The sequence below is a fragment of the Euprymna scolopes genome, chromosome 30, assembly GCF_053919585.1.
Source record: "Euprymna scolopes isolate OS-2025 chromosome 30, ASM5391958v1, whole genome shotgun sequence".
Classification (NCBI taxonomy): domain Eukaryota; kingdom Metazoa; phylum Mollusca; class Cephalopoda; order Sepiida; family Sepiolidae; genus Euprymna; species Euprymna scolopes.
Genome location: NC_136511.1, coordinates 13,790,840 through 13,805,839, shown reverse-complemented (window position 1 = coordinate 13,805,839; position 15,000 = coordinate 13,790,840). Strand labels below are relative to the sequence as shown.

Below are 15,000 nucleotides of genomic sequence, written 5' to 3'. Positions count from 1 at the left end.
ACGCTCTCAACTTATATATATATATGTATATATATATATGTATATATATATATATATGTATATATATATATGCATATATATATATGTATATATATATGTATATATATATGTATATATATATATATGTATGTATATATATATATATATATATATATATATATATATATATATATATATATATATACACGCACATATACATACCGATGAAGACTAAAGGATCGGTCGAAAATATATATCTGTAAAAAACGTTTTTTTAATTTTTTTCATAATATTATTTTGTATTCCTGTACCAATTGAAAACGAATAAAGAAAAGTTATAAGCTTGTATACTTTTCCTATTTTTTTTATACATTTCCATTCATATATATATATATATATATATATATATATATATATATATATATATATATATATATAATGGGTGGGTATTGGGAAATGATATACAAACGGTCATTAGCGTATTAAGCGACATCTTTTTGTAAAAATATCAAGCGGGAGCATTTGGACGATGTCAAAACATCGTTAATTCATTGCCCACACAGTAGCAGCCCCATAGCGCAATGATGAGAAGACTTAACTTTCATTTGGGTGGTCGGGTTTCGATCCTGACTTGAGGAAATTGCCTGTGTAGCCGCATTGGTGAGCTGTGAAACAGGTAAACAGTACGGGATGTGGATGTCTATATATATATATATATATATATATATATATATATATATATATATATATATATATATATATATATATATACATATGAATAAAATAAAGCAAGATATAAACGATGGTTTAGACGTTATGTGAATAAAAATGAAGAATCTAAAAGAGTAAAAACAAAAATAAAATCAACGTTTCGTCCCCATTTCAAGGGACATCATCAGGATTTCTAGGCGAGGATGTACAGGAAGACGGTCATATATCACATGCGAAAGAGGAGTTCAGTTCTCTTTCTGTTCTGAACTGAACTTCTCCTCTTTCGCATGTGATATATGACATTTTTCCTTTTTATTCACACATATATATATACATATGTATGTATGCATGTACGTATGTATGTATCCACATACAGTACTTTTTCGTTGTATCACAGCTCATCAGTGCGGCAAGACAAGCATCTTTCTCAAGCTGGGAATTGAACCTACAACAATCGCGTTAATAGTCGGCCGTATTCCCCATCGACCAATAGGACTTTAGCAAATGTCCATTTTAAATAAACATTCGCCCACCGCTCTTACTCTGCTTGCTATTTACAAATATGCTTATTATTTACAAACAAAGATGCTTGCTATTTACAAATATGCTTATTATTTACAAACAAAGATGCTTGTTATTTACAAATATGCGTATTATTTACAAACAAAGATGCTTGTTATTTACAAACAAACAATCAGCGAGCCTTGATTTATAGCCAGTTAAACAGCGGGTTAGATTCATTTACGACAGTGCGCTACCCAAAGATGGGGGGGATTAAAATATATGGAGTCATCCACATACAGTACTGTTTAGCTGTATCACAACTCATCAGTGCTGCAAGACTAGCATTCGTTTTCAATTGATGACGTGCAGGAATACAAAATAATATTATGAAAAAAAAATTTTTTTTAAACGTTTTTTTTTTACAAGTACATATTTTCGAATGATCCTTCAGTCTTCATCGGTGTAGTGAAAGTAATGAGCATACACGGGGAAAAATAGAAAGAAAAAGGATAGAGGAGGAGAAGGAGGTATAGCCAATGAGAAGGTGCCACGTCAGTTTTAAATATATACACATATAAGTACGCACATGCACATGGAACTTATACACATATAATCGAAAAATTAAAAATTTAACAGTAAATACAAATGAAGAAACGCGCCTTTAACTGTCCAATATTTTGAATACTAACGATAATATTCATTTCAAGTAAGAATTCAAAGGATATAAGACGTTATGAGGAGAAACGCTAGGATGCTCATTTGTAAATCAATGGCTATTTCTCGTTTAAAAAAGAACGAAAACATCATTTCCAAATTGAACTGTTTTAATACAGAAACGAAACGCTCCTTTACATATATTATATATAATTGTTTTTTTTTTTTACTATAATAGTCAAATACCTACAGACAGTAGTGTTTCATCCTTTCAGGAATATTCGTTACAGGATGTCACGATTAACACCAGTCGACAGATTCGAACTCGGCAACACGAGCCATCTCTGGTTCGATTAACAAAGACCTATCCATTTGGCTACCATTAACCACGTAAAATAACGTTGAATTTACATATTTTAATTTTAAATGTTCTTTACGTCAGTCAGGGTGATCTAATCGTTATACGATGATCTATGCATAAGTGCTAAATTGACCGACTTAATTCAACTGGAATGGCTCAACGGTAAGAAGCGAGTTTTTAAAGGGGCTGTTATATATATATATATATATATATATATATATATATATATATATATATATATATATATATATATATATATTAATTTTCTTACTATAATGATTATATATACATATACCCACGGGGTAGAAAATTACCAGGTTGGTGATTGGCGTGCAATAACTCATTTCTTTAGTCACTTTGGCCAATACTCTACCTTCGACATGAAATTAAACAAAATCGAAATGAAATGACAACCCAAACAATTACCTTTCTTTGACGCTTATCCTAGAGTGGCTTACGGGCCTTGATAAGTAGTGCTCTCCCGAGTAAGAAAAATTATATATTTATTGAACTTCATTTCCTTAAAAAATATCTATTAAGGTTAAGATATGTATTTTAGGCATTTTCTAAAATCAGAATCATTTAATCGATTTTTATCCATGTTAGAAAAGGGATTCTTCGAAAACATTAGTTTGTAAGGTTGAAGGGACAAAATAGGAAAACCGAGTAACGCTGTAAATTTTATTTTATCAAATACTAGCAGGCCACCCGGTATTGCCCAGTTGTAAAATGCGCATAAATATAATATTTGAATTTATATATAAATGGAAACGAGTGCACGCGAGTATTATGGGGTTTTCTTTTTGTTTGGATTTTTTTTTCTAAACAGTTCCCTTTTTTATATTATTTAATTATTGGAATTCTTTGAGATGAGTAATTTCTTTATTTTATTTATTTAAACAACAACTATAAAAAATTAAGGATAGTAGTCGGAAAATTAATAAATTAAAAAGAAAGTTCACTTCTTTTAAGTAAAAAAAAATATATATATATGATGACCCCCCTCTTACGTTCCACTTTTCCAATTTTTACCCCCTAACAGCGTTTTTTTTTTCTTTTTCGTGGGTGAAAACGTATAGAAAAGTTTTCTCCGTGTCTGAATACCCTTTATACCAAATTTCAATTTTGCAGATCAAAAATTCGTTGAGTATATAGGTTGAGAAGTGTCCTCGCACACATTATCATTTTTATAGATATATAGATAGAATGAAAATTATTTTTCTTTGAAGCTTTTCTGAGACTTTCGATGAACTCCATGCCTAATCCGAGAAGATTTAGGTAATGTTTTTCTATCAAATTTCAAAGTCATTTTAAACATTATTGTGATTTTAATGATTGCAAGAGGTCATGAAAATTGTACAAAACTGTTTTATTTAAAGCATTCCTTTTAGAACGAGAGGAAGAGGAGAGAGAGAGAGAGAGAGAGGGTGGAGATAAGAAAGAGATTGGTAAGAGGGAGCATTGTTGGCATGTCTTGTGAATTCCAAATTTCAAATGTGACGTTGAAAAATATTTGTTCCGTGCATCGAAAAAATCGTACACGATCATTACAGAATATCTTTTTCTCGCATTGTGGAATTTGTTTCCAACCCCCTTCTTTATCCCCTCCCAGCAACAGCTTTTTTTCACATACAAAACCATTGGGTTTGTGCTCCACCCCCGAAACAATAATGCGGCGGAATAATTCTTCTTCTTCTTTTTCTTCTTCTTCTTCATCTTCTTCATCTTCTCTGTTTTCATCTTCGTTTTCGTCTGACCCTTTTTCGTTTTATTCGTGGTCTTTTTCTTCTTTGTCTTCGTCTTCTTCTTCGTTTTTATTTCTTATTCGTCTTCTTTTGCGTTTTCGTCTTTTTCTTCCTCTTTATCTTTTTTCTTCTTCTTTTTCTCCCTCTTTCTCTTGTACTTTCTTCTTCTTCTTCTTCTTCTTCCTCTTCTTTTTCTGTTTCTCCTTCTTTATCTTCTTGTTCGTCTTCTTTTTCTCTATTTTCGTTTTCTTTTTCTTCGCTTTTTCTTCGTCTTCTTCTTCCAATTTTTGTCCTCATCTTTTCGGCCGTTTTCTTCCCCATTTTTTTCTTCATTAACGTATACATATTACTATTGATTGTACTCACTAGGAGTTGTCCTCATCGGCGATTACTCACTGATAATCATACCGATGGAATCTAAGCACAACATACTTCTCCATATTTCCATTACTCTAGACTTCGTTCGATAAATTTTGCAAATGACTGCGCGCAATCGCCACACCACAGACCATTCATCTGCCGGACTGATTACCAAAAACGCATCTTTGACTGCCACGATCACACCTACTTTCAGGTATTGGTTTTGGAGACGGTATTTCACGCTCTACCATACGTTGTATTTTTATAAAACTTTCGTAAACAATGGATCAAGATTTTTGGAGCAACCAAGAAATTTTTTAATCTAAAATTGCTTTTTAATTTGCAAATCCTAATGATCCGTCTTCTAAAATGATTTCATTTTTTCCCCAAATTATGGTGGACTTTCATATATGTTCTATAATACCTGTCGAGAGTATGTTAAATTATTTGATATATGTATATAAATTACCCGTCTGATGGAAGGTAAACTTATTTTGAATTTGTGGTGTACATTACCCGTCCTAGCTAAGGTAAAATATACGTGCTCGAAATTACCTATCCTAAGGAAGGTACAATTATTCCATACCCGTCCTAGGGTAAATAAAATATTCTTTTGCTCGAGATAGCAAATGATATATAGACATCAAAATTTCCTCTATCTTAAGAATAAAAGTATGTTAAAAAACCTTCATTTTTTTTTCATTGTTTTATATGGTCCCGAGCAACGCCGGGTACTCTGCTAGTATATTTATAAAACCTTCGTAAAAAAAATCGATCAATATTTTTAGAGCAACCAAGAAAAATTTTATCTCAAAATGCTTTTGTATATGTTTATCTTGTGTGTCCGTTACGAATAAGCCTATAAGATATATTTCGTTTTTTTTTTTTTTTTTTTTTTAATAAATAGATGGGGTTTTTTTTGCGTTTATCAATTTGATAGATAAAGATTGATAATTCGTATTTATTTGATTATGCAGCTTAATATTCTCATCTTTAGTGTTATTTTCGGAATTTCGTCCAGATTAACAAAGTTGACAGAAAGATTCCCGAGTTCGAGTGCATACACCCGAAGAGGGTTTTTTTGTTGTTAAATTGTCCGAAAAATGTAAAAAGAACACCCAAGAAAGGACAATAGTAGTCCGACCAATCAAAATAATTGATGTAGTTTACTTGAGGATGTCGAATAATTTTTATATAACAGAGTATTAAACACTATAACACTATAAAAAATGGAAATATATCGGCATTGACAAGAGAGACAAACACGAATAAGTTCATTTGTAATGAATCTTATTTCAATGTTATAATGTATGCGAGTGTGTTCCATGAAATATTTCGATGAAAAACCTCTTTATTAAAATCCGGTAAACCGAAAAAGAGTGGTTAGTCTATTATTTAGAAAATGGTTGGGAGGGCTTTACTAACCAATTTCTTTTTGTTTGTCGTTTATTCCCCATTCCTTCGCCAATGAAATGTTATTATTGTAAATAATTGAAGTATTGTTGTCATATTTGGGCTGGTGCATCTGCTACTAGTCTCTCGCTCCTAGACAAGGTTCAAAAGAGAGTCGCCAATCTGATAGGCCCTGAACTGTCAGTTAAACTTAAGCCTCTGTCCCATCGACGAAATGTTGGATCCCTCTGTCTGTTCTACAAGTACTTTAACGGTGAATGCTCTGACGAACTGTAAGCACTTGTGTCCCCTCGACATAAATACCCCCGACAAACCCAACAAGCAGCTAAATCCCACTCCTTCACAGTAAAGATCCCTAGATGCAACAATACTCCAGTAGTTTCTTCCTCGGGACAGCTAGACTTTGGAATTCCCTTCCGGGTCCCTGCTTCCCCGACTGTACTGACATGCAGAAGTTCAAGTGTAACGTGAACCGACATCTTGCTGGCCAACTTCCTACACAGTACCCCTGATGCTTATGTCCCTGAGAGTAGCCCTCTACAACAAAGTGGCAATGTGCCTTGTTTGGGGTGTAAATGTAATTAAAAAAAAAATAAAATAAAAATAATTCATTTTTTTTTAATTTGGGTTTACTTTAAGTAGGACAGCCGCTGGAGTGAATGTGGTATTGTCGTGACTGAGATATTTCTAGTAAAGAGTAGAATAAACTATTTTAATTTTATTTTACTTCAGTCGAAGTTCTCAGAAATCAGGAGGCCCACAACCTGGGGCTAACACTTGAAATCTATACGAGATACATAGATATTCGAATGTTCCATTAAAGTTCTTTGTCTCTCAAACACTGAGTTAGTAAAGAAATTGAGAACATAATTTTCCTCTCCCCAATTAACCATTTTCATACGTTGTAGTATATTTTTTTATTTTGGTCTCTTGGTCTTACTGGATTCCAGGACAAGAATTTATCTAGTCTGGTGGATTATCCAGCTTCGTGCTGTTACTTGAGGTAACATCACTTGGAGAAGGTACACCATTCCTCATAAAAGCTAATGTAAGTTAGCCATAGTGAGGAGATCTTATTTGGGCAGCGAATACTATGTGATTTTGAATATTTGGTCAGGGTTTACTTCTATGGAAAAAGTATCTTCATGCCAGGTTGTTCTGACAAACCCCTGTACAGAGAGACCTTAGCCACTCGAGGATAGTGTCTAGTAGGCATTAAAGAACGTGTATTCCAAAATTGGTCAGTCATCTCATAAGTTGTATATCAATAACACTGAGTTTTCAACAGTTTGCGATAATTTTAGATGACTGTAGAAAAAAAAGTCTTGAAACTTATTGAAGGTACCTCTTAGATTTATAATCCATTGATTCAGTGTGTGGTAACATTTCCAAGCTTTAATTATTTGGTTAATGTTTTAAAACTCACTTTTAAGAATATCGACATAGCTCAATTCGTAGAACATCAGAATGAAGGTTTCAAATTACGGTCATGGCGTCGTTTTTTAGGGGGTTTTTTTGTTTGTTTTTTTGCAATTTATTGTTATAAAAATAAGTTAGGATCTCTGATATTTCATAACGTATCAATTACATTATTTGAAAACGTGATTTACGAATAGACAGACAGAGAGGCAGAGAAAACGTCACTTAGTTTATGCGTGGGGATGTCTGGCTAGTTAGGGTGACACACCGGTACTTGTCATATCACCGAATTTAAGAGATGTTAGTTAGCCATAGTGAGGAGATCTTATTTGGGCAGCGAATACTATGCAATTGAATATTTGGTCAGGGTTTACTTCTAGGAAAAAAGGTATCCTCATGCCGGGTTGTTCTGACAAACCCCTGCACAGAGAGACTTTAGACACTCGAGGATAGTGTTTAGTAGGCACTCAAGGTCTCTCCGGAATTCAAGTTTTCCCCTTTAAGTGTTTGAGACCAAGGATGACCAAAGACACCCATTTTCAATTGTAGGTATTTCGCATCTCCTAAATTCTGTAGTAAATCTTATTTCATTAGCTAAATTTTCTACAAAGTGATATAATGTATGCGAGTGTGTTGTAGGATATATTTCGATGAAAAACCTCTTTATCAACTTGTAGGTATTTCAAATTTCCTGAATTCCGTCTTGATCTTTATGATTTTTTTATGGTTTTGTCACAGTAAATATCAATTTGATGCACAGTAAATCGAATGACATTAAATTAAAACATGTTTATTTTATTTAACTGCTGAAATAGTGCATGTTACATTTAGTTAAATAATTTTTTGATAAAGTTGTCTTAACCTATAACTTTTATCTCACATTTTTCTCTTTTTGTTTAGGTAAGTCAACCTGACTTGTACTAGACGTCTTCCTTTGTTCATTTCTCCTCGTGTGTGACAAAAAGAAAACGATCAAGGTAGGTAATAGGATTTACCGCATGACTTGTGGCACATTTTCCTAGCTGCTAAGGCGATTTACGTATATAAGAATCGCAATAATAAATAAACGTATTTTAAAAGAGGAAAGTAAAATTAACAGATATACTAGGAAATCCCAGGCTATATACAAATATATATGAAAACAACTCAAATTAGCATAACTCGATATATATATATATATATATATATATATATATATATATATATATATATATATATATATATATATCTATCAAAATTGGGGTAAAATCTTTAAAGAAAAATTGACCTCTACCAAATTACTCGGCCAAACGGTCTAAACATTTGAAATTTTACATAAAATGTATTCAGACATAAAGCAATCTTTTTAATCGGTTGTTGGTCGAAAATTTGGCTGTCAAGGGGTCAAAGTTCAATAGATTTCATCTTTGCGGTCTCTAGAAAACTGTTTAGCCAATTCTGGGTATAAACATTCGAAATTTTACATAAAGGGTATTCAGACATTAACAAATTCCTAATGAACCGCCCCCTTAAGTAAGCACTTCATCAAATCTCCACACTAACGTAATGTACTTGCAATAACCCTTATCCCTGAGTGGCTTGCGGGCCTTGATAAGTGGTGACCAATGTGTAAAAAAAAAAAAAAAGACATGCGGCAAGCTATTTAATCATTTTTTGGACGACAATTTGGCTGGCAAGAGGTCAAAGCTTTTTAAAATTATTTTATATAAACATTTTTCCAGTAAACAAAACAAAAAAAAACTTAAGAAATTTACGTGCGGGGTTTGAACCTACAGACCACGTCATGAAAAACAAAACAAAAAACAAAAAAACAAAAAAAAAGAACACGTAAATTTTCAAGTCTGGTAAAGTTCTTTGCAGTTAATGAAAAAAAAAATAACGTGTGGAGTTTGAACCTACAGGCCACGTTATGCAAAAACAAAAAATAATAAATAAATAGTAAAAAAAAAATAGCACACGCTATCAATATGGAAAAATAGCTTTGCTGATGATAGATAAATTGAAATAACGGTTTCGATTATCGATTATCGGTAATTATCAGAGGTATTCTGAGACAAAACTTAACTAAGATCACTCCCAGACTTATACACTAAAGTTCTGTAAATTTTAAAGAAAATTTGTTCAGCCGTTTCGGAGTCTATAAGGAACGAACTCACAGTAGCATTTATATAATTGTAGAGATTATTACTTTATTTATCCAGAAAAGTCTTACAATATAGACGAGACGTTGATGAGTGCGTGGCTTGGTTTGTTCCTTTTTTTATTTCTCTCTCTCTCTCTCTCTCTCTCTCTCTCTCTCTTTCTCCTTCTCTCTCTCTTATATATGCATTACTATAAGTATTTCTAATACCTACAAATACTAGTGTTTCATCCTTTAGGGAACCAGCAGTACAGAGATTCACGATTACCGCAGGTCGGGAGGTTCGAACCCGGCCACGAAGTCATCTATAAATCTATTAGCAAGGAACAAACCGCTCGGCCAACGTGAACCGAAGCGAAGATATAGTTGAAATTGACATTTATAGAAAGCGTAACTGTCATTCAAGAAGGTCTAAAGTTGTGAAATGATTTCAACATCACGATCTGCACACTTGGGCTTAAGTGACCGACTTTTTTTTTCATTTCAACGTAATGTACTCAACAACAAGAACTCAGTTCTTTAAGAGGCAGGCGTATATACTAGCAGACATAATTATGTTGTCACACTAGTTTTCGTTAAATCACCGAAGTTAAGCAAAGTTGAGCCTGACTAGTATGAGACGGCTTACAATATTAGAATACCAGGCGCTGTATGTAGGAGGACATCTGCATCTCTTTGTAAGAGCAGAAAACACCTTACGCCGTCATCTCTCTTGATCGAAATATGCAAGCGATTGGGGACCGCTTATGAATTTAATATTTTCCTTGTCACTTACACATTCAGAGGAAGCCGGTTCAACCTGCCTACTATGTATTTTTTACTACGCTTATCGATCTTGGGTTTGTATTGCTATAAACCTAGATTCGAAAAAGTTGTCAAAAAACAAATATATAACAAATAAATGTTATCAAAGGCAAGATAACTAACTTTTCTACCTAACTGGATAATCTTTTAGTGTTTTTATTTAATGTAACATGTTTATTCAGCTCGAAAAACATATAGACTTGCGGATGTATTGGAAAATTTAAAATGGCGCTGTTGAACACAGTAAGTTTTAGGGAAATCAGTTAAAAATAAATAACTATACAAAATACTGTTAAGAACCCACCGAACATATGTTAGTCTATGTCACAGTAACATATATTGAAAGGGCTTCTAACAGTATTCTGTATGTTTTTTTAAATTTTTAACTCATTTTCCCAAACTGTTGTGGTGGCATACATTCATTTGCATATGTGGATAGTAATTACACATAAAAAGGAAGACTCAGTTAGTCTGAGTGTGTGTTCACCAGAAGCCACCGAAGGCCGCCGAGAGCAGATATGTTTCTCCAGCAAAGACTCTCTTATTTGACACCATTATGTAAATATCCTGTAAATATACCTTTTCCTAATACACTTCTTATTTGATCTACCTTTGTTTGTTGAGTCGTCATTTGTATTGCTTTCTACGTTACTTGTTTCAACCTGCAAACTTAACAGTGACGACGAGGATGAACGTCAAATATAACAGTTTGACGAAGAAATGGAAAGAATTCACTAAAAAAAAGTACAACGCAACGGTTGACCTTTCTAAGGAATACAAGTTTTGACGAAGGAAATAGTCGTAAAAACGGATTTTACGCTAAAGAGAAGTTCGACTCAAGCGGAAAAAGTGAATAATTCGGCGAACATTGGAAAACTGTAAAATATTTTCCTCGCAAAGTAAAACACTAAAAGAAAGAAACGGTTGTTTCCCAAATTCCAAGAACAAAAACTACATTCAGGTTAAAAAAAAAGTAACCTCGATTAATAGTATTTTATTTACTAAAATACTAGTAGGAAAAAAAGAGACAAGCCAAAACCTTTAATTGCAGTCGTATTACTAAATTACGAAGAACAGAATCGTATTACTAAATTACGAAGAACAGATTCGTATTACTAAATTACGAAGAACAGATTCGTATTACTAAATTACGAAGAACAGATTCGTATTACTAAATTACGAAGAACAGATTCGTATTACTAAATTATGAAGAACAGATTCGTATTACTAAATTACGAAGAACAGATTCGTATTACTAAATTACGAAGAACAGATTCGTATTACTAAATTACGAAGAACAGATTCGTATTACTAAATTACGAAGAACAGATTCGTATTACTAAATTACGAAGAACAGATTCGTATTACTAAATTACGAAGAACAGATTCGTATTACTAAATTATGAAGAACAGATTCGTATTACTAAATTACGAAGAACAGATTCGTATTACTAAATTACGAAGAACAGATTCGTATTACTAAATTACGAAGAACAGATTCGTATTACTAAATTACGAAGAACAGATTCGTATTACTAAATTACAAAGAACAGATTCGTATTACTAAATTACAAGGAAGTAACATATGAAGAAAAAAAAGTTCACCAGTGGATTTCCTAAATTGCTGTAAATACCAACTAAAGACTTTTTGGTAAACCAATTTTTTCTCTTCGGTATTTGAAAAAAAATACCACAGTTAAACTAAAATCAAGGAAAGATTTTTTAAACTAAAGTTGTCACTGGATAACGGATATAAGACAGTAAAACGTCACATAAAAAAAAAAAATAATGTAGTCCATAAATTTTATTTTTTTCAATTGTGACTCGAGTTGAAAAACTTTTTTTTTTCTATGGGAAGAGTTGTACTTAAGTTCGACTGTTATTTATTAGGAAATGCCTAAAACGGAAAAGTAAATCGTATTTTGTGGTTTCAGCAAAAGCCTCAGTTCTTATGTTGTGGTTGGGTGAGCTTGACTCGCTAGCGAAGTGAGAAAATATTATTCGAGCAGCGATATTACTATTGAAAACAGGAACTATGAACAATTTTTTTTTTGTAACACAAGCCATTTTATATGGTACGGATATTGTGTTGCATGTGAAATTGTACAATTTTTCTTCGTAACTGCATTACTGCTACTGAAGGATACATAATAAAAATGGAAGATTTATCTAGAATGTTAATGCAATTTTTGCAGACGCAACAAAAGGCGCAATCCGAGCTAGATGCACGTAGAGAGGAGAAATTATTGAAATGGCAAATGGAACAAGAAGAAAGGCAGAAGAAATTACAATTTGAACAAGAAAAAAGGCAGAAGAAATTACACCTTGAACAAGAAGAAAGGCAGAAGAAATTACAATTTGAATATGAAGAAAGGCAAAATTAACGTTTTGCTAAAACACTGGAACTATTAAAGACTAATCGAGAAAATGTCGACAGTACTAATTTCTCGCATACAACTATATTTAATAGCATGGACACATTTAATTATGTGCCGGAGGAAGAAAAGACTTTTGAAGCATACTATACAAGATACGAGGATGTCTTTCAACTGGACTGCAAAAGTTGGCTAAATCAGGAAGTTGGGTGTAAGAGAACACATCAAGTTCGTAGATTATATCCTACCTAAAAAAAAAAACTACGGAATTAGATTTCATGGAAGCTGTAAAATTACTAAAAGAATTATTTAATCCGAATATATCTCTTTTTCAAAAGAGATGGTTGTGTATGAATCTAAGGAAGATGGACAACCAAGATTATTTGACATACGCATCAGTTGTCAATAAAAACTGCGATAATTTTAAGCTAGCGGAACTAACAGTAGAAGATTTCAAATGCCTAATCTTCGAACAAGGGTTAGTCTCCACGAAGAATGCAGAAATACGCAGACGAATGTTGTCTAAGCTGGAATCTGAACAAGATTTAACACTTCAGAAATTAGCAGAGGATTGTGAAAGGGCCATTACACTAAAAACGGATTCAAAAAAGATAGAAGAATCCGGAGTGGCATATGTAAGAAAGGTTAGAAAACCATACACACCAACCAAGAACTATACAAATAAAAGCAATCAAAACGGAACGAGATATTCCAAATATAATAATTATAATTATAGTAAAGAATATAACAAGTCTCTTCCTAGATATAACTGTAAGAGATGCGCAGAAAGACATTGAGAATCGGATTGCCCTTATAAGAAGAAAAAAATGCTACATTTGCAAAAAGTCGGACACAAAAGCGATTGTTGCAGATATAAAGATTTCACCAGAAAGAGAGTACAGCAAACAAAATCAAATAAAAAATTAGACAAAAATCGGCGAAAATGCATAAAAGCGGAAATATTTAAAACGCTAATAAAATTACAACTGGATTCAGGATCCGATATTTCTATAATAAACTTGAATACATGGAAAAAGTTGGGTAAACCAACCATGATGAAAACAAGTAAATAAGCTTGGACGGTAACTGGTGGTGAGATAAAATTTGAAGGAGAAGTTATCCTTCCGATAAAATTTAAAGGGATTACGAAGAAATTAAAAATGTTCGTATTGAAAAATAGCGAAAACCTGTTTCGAATAGATTTAATTGAGAAATCTGGACTCTGGGATAAGCCAATTAATACATTCTGTAAAAAAATAGAATGTACTACTCCAACAACAGAAAATATAAAAGAGGACTTTAAAAAATTATTCCCTGATGTATTTATGACTTAATTAGGTCGTTGCAATAAATTTAAGGCCTCGTTTGAACTTAAAGAAAACACCAGCCCAATTTTTAGAAAAAAGCGAAACGTTCCGTTCGCTGGGTTGGAAAAGATTAATAAAGAATTAGACAGATTAGAACAGACAGAAATACTATCAAAAATAGAACATAGCGACTGGGCAGCCCCCACCGTATATGTAAAGAAAAAGAAGGATGAAATCAGAGTGTGCGCAGACTTTTTGACAGGTCTAAACTCCATATTACAAGATTACCATTACCCTCTACCAAGCCCAGAGGAAATATTCACAAAGTTGAATGGTGGTAATATCTTCTCCAAGATAGACTTGAGCGACGCGTATTTACAAATACCGGTCGAGGAGACTTGTTCAAAAATACTATGCATCAACACGCATAAGGGATTGTACAAATACAACCAGTTGCCCTTTGGCATGAAAGTAGCGCCTGCCATGTTTCAACAAGCGATGGACACCATGCTAAGTGGTATTGAGTGCGCATGTGCATACCTGGACGACATTGTTATCAGGAGCAAATCCCTAGAAGAACATAAGGAGCATTTAAAACAAGTATTCACTCGAATACAAGAATTCGGGTTTAAAGTAAAAGAAAATAAATGCGACTTTTTTATGAGTGAAATTAAGTACGATGGACATCATATACGAATCCTTTAATTTGGAACCGCCTCAATATACACATGAACCCCGAAGATCAGGTAGAAAAAGAAAGTTTAATGAACCATTAATGTTAAATCCCAAAGAGAAAAAAAATATTGAAATCTGTGCGACTTCAAATCTTGGGAGGAGGGTGTTGTGGTGGCACACATTCATTTGCATATGTGGATAGTAATTAAACATAAATAGGAAGACTCAGTTAGTCTGAGTGTGTGTTCACCAGAAGCCACCGAAGGCCGCCGAGAGCAGATATGTTTCTCCAGCAAAGACTCTCTTATTTAACACCATTATGTAAATATCCTGCAAATATACTTTTTCCTAATACACTTCTTATTTGATCTACCTTTGTTTGTTGAGTCGTCATGTGTATTGCTTTCTACGTTACTTGTTGTCAACCTGCAAACTTAACACAAACTTACTGTGCTCAACCCAAGATAGAGAGCATTATAGTCATCCACATACTGTTTTGTTGTTTCACAGCTCAACAGTGCGGGTTGACAGGCAACTGCCTCATGCGTGTGTG

General features: G+C 33.1%; 1 protein-coding gene across 4 annotated transcripts in view; it reads left to right on the top strand.

Annotated features, from left to right (window-relative positions):
- Positions 1–15,000, top strand: part of LOC145254654 (peroxisome proliferator-activated receptor delta-like) — a 730,687-nt gene that overhangs the window by 362,358 nt on the left and 353,329 nt on the right. For all 4 annotated transcript variants that reach the window (XM_080113300.1, XM_080113298.1, XM_080113299.1 and 1 more), the window contains exon 3: positions 8,047–8,123. The gene's annotated coding sequence lies outside the window, so the exon portion shown is untranslated. The remainder of the gene's footprint in view (positions 1–8,046; positions 8,124–15,000) is intronic.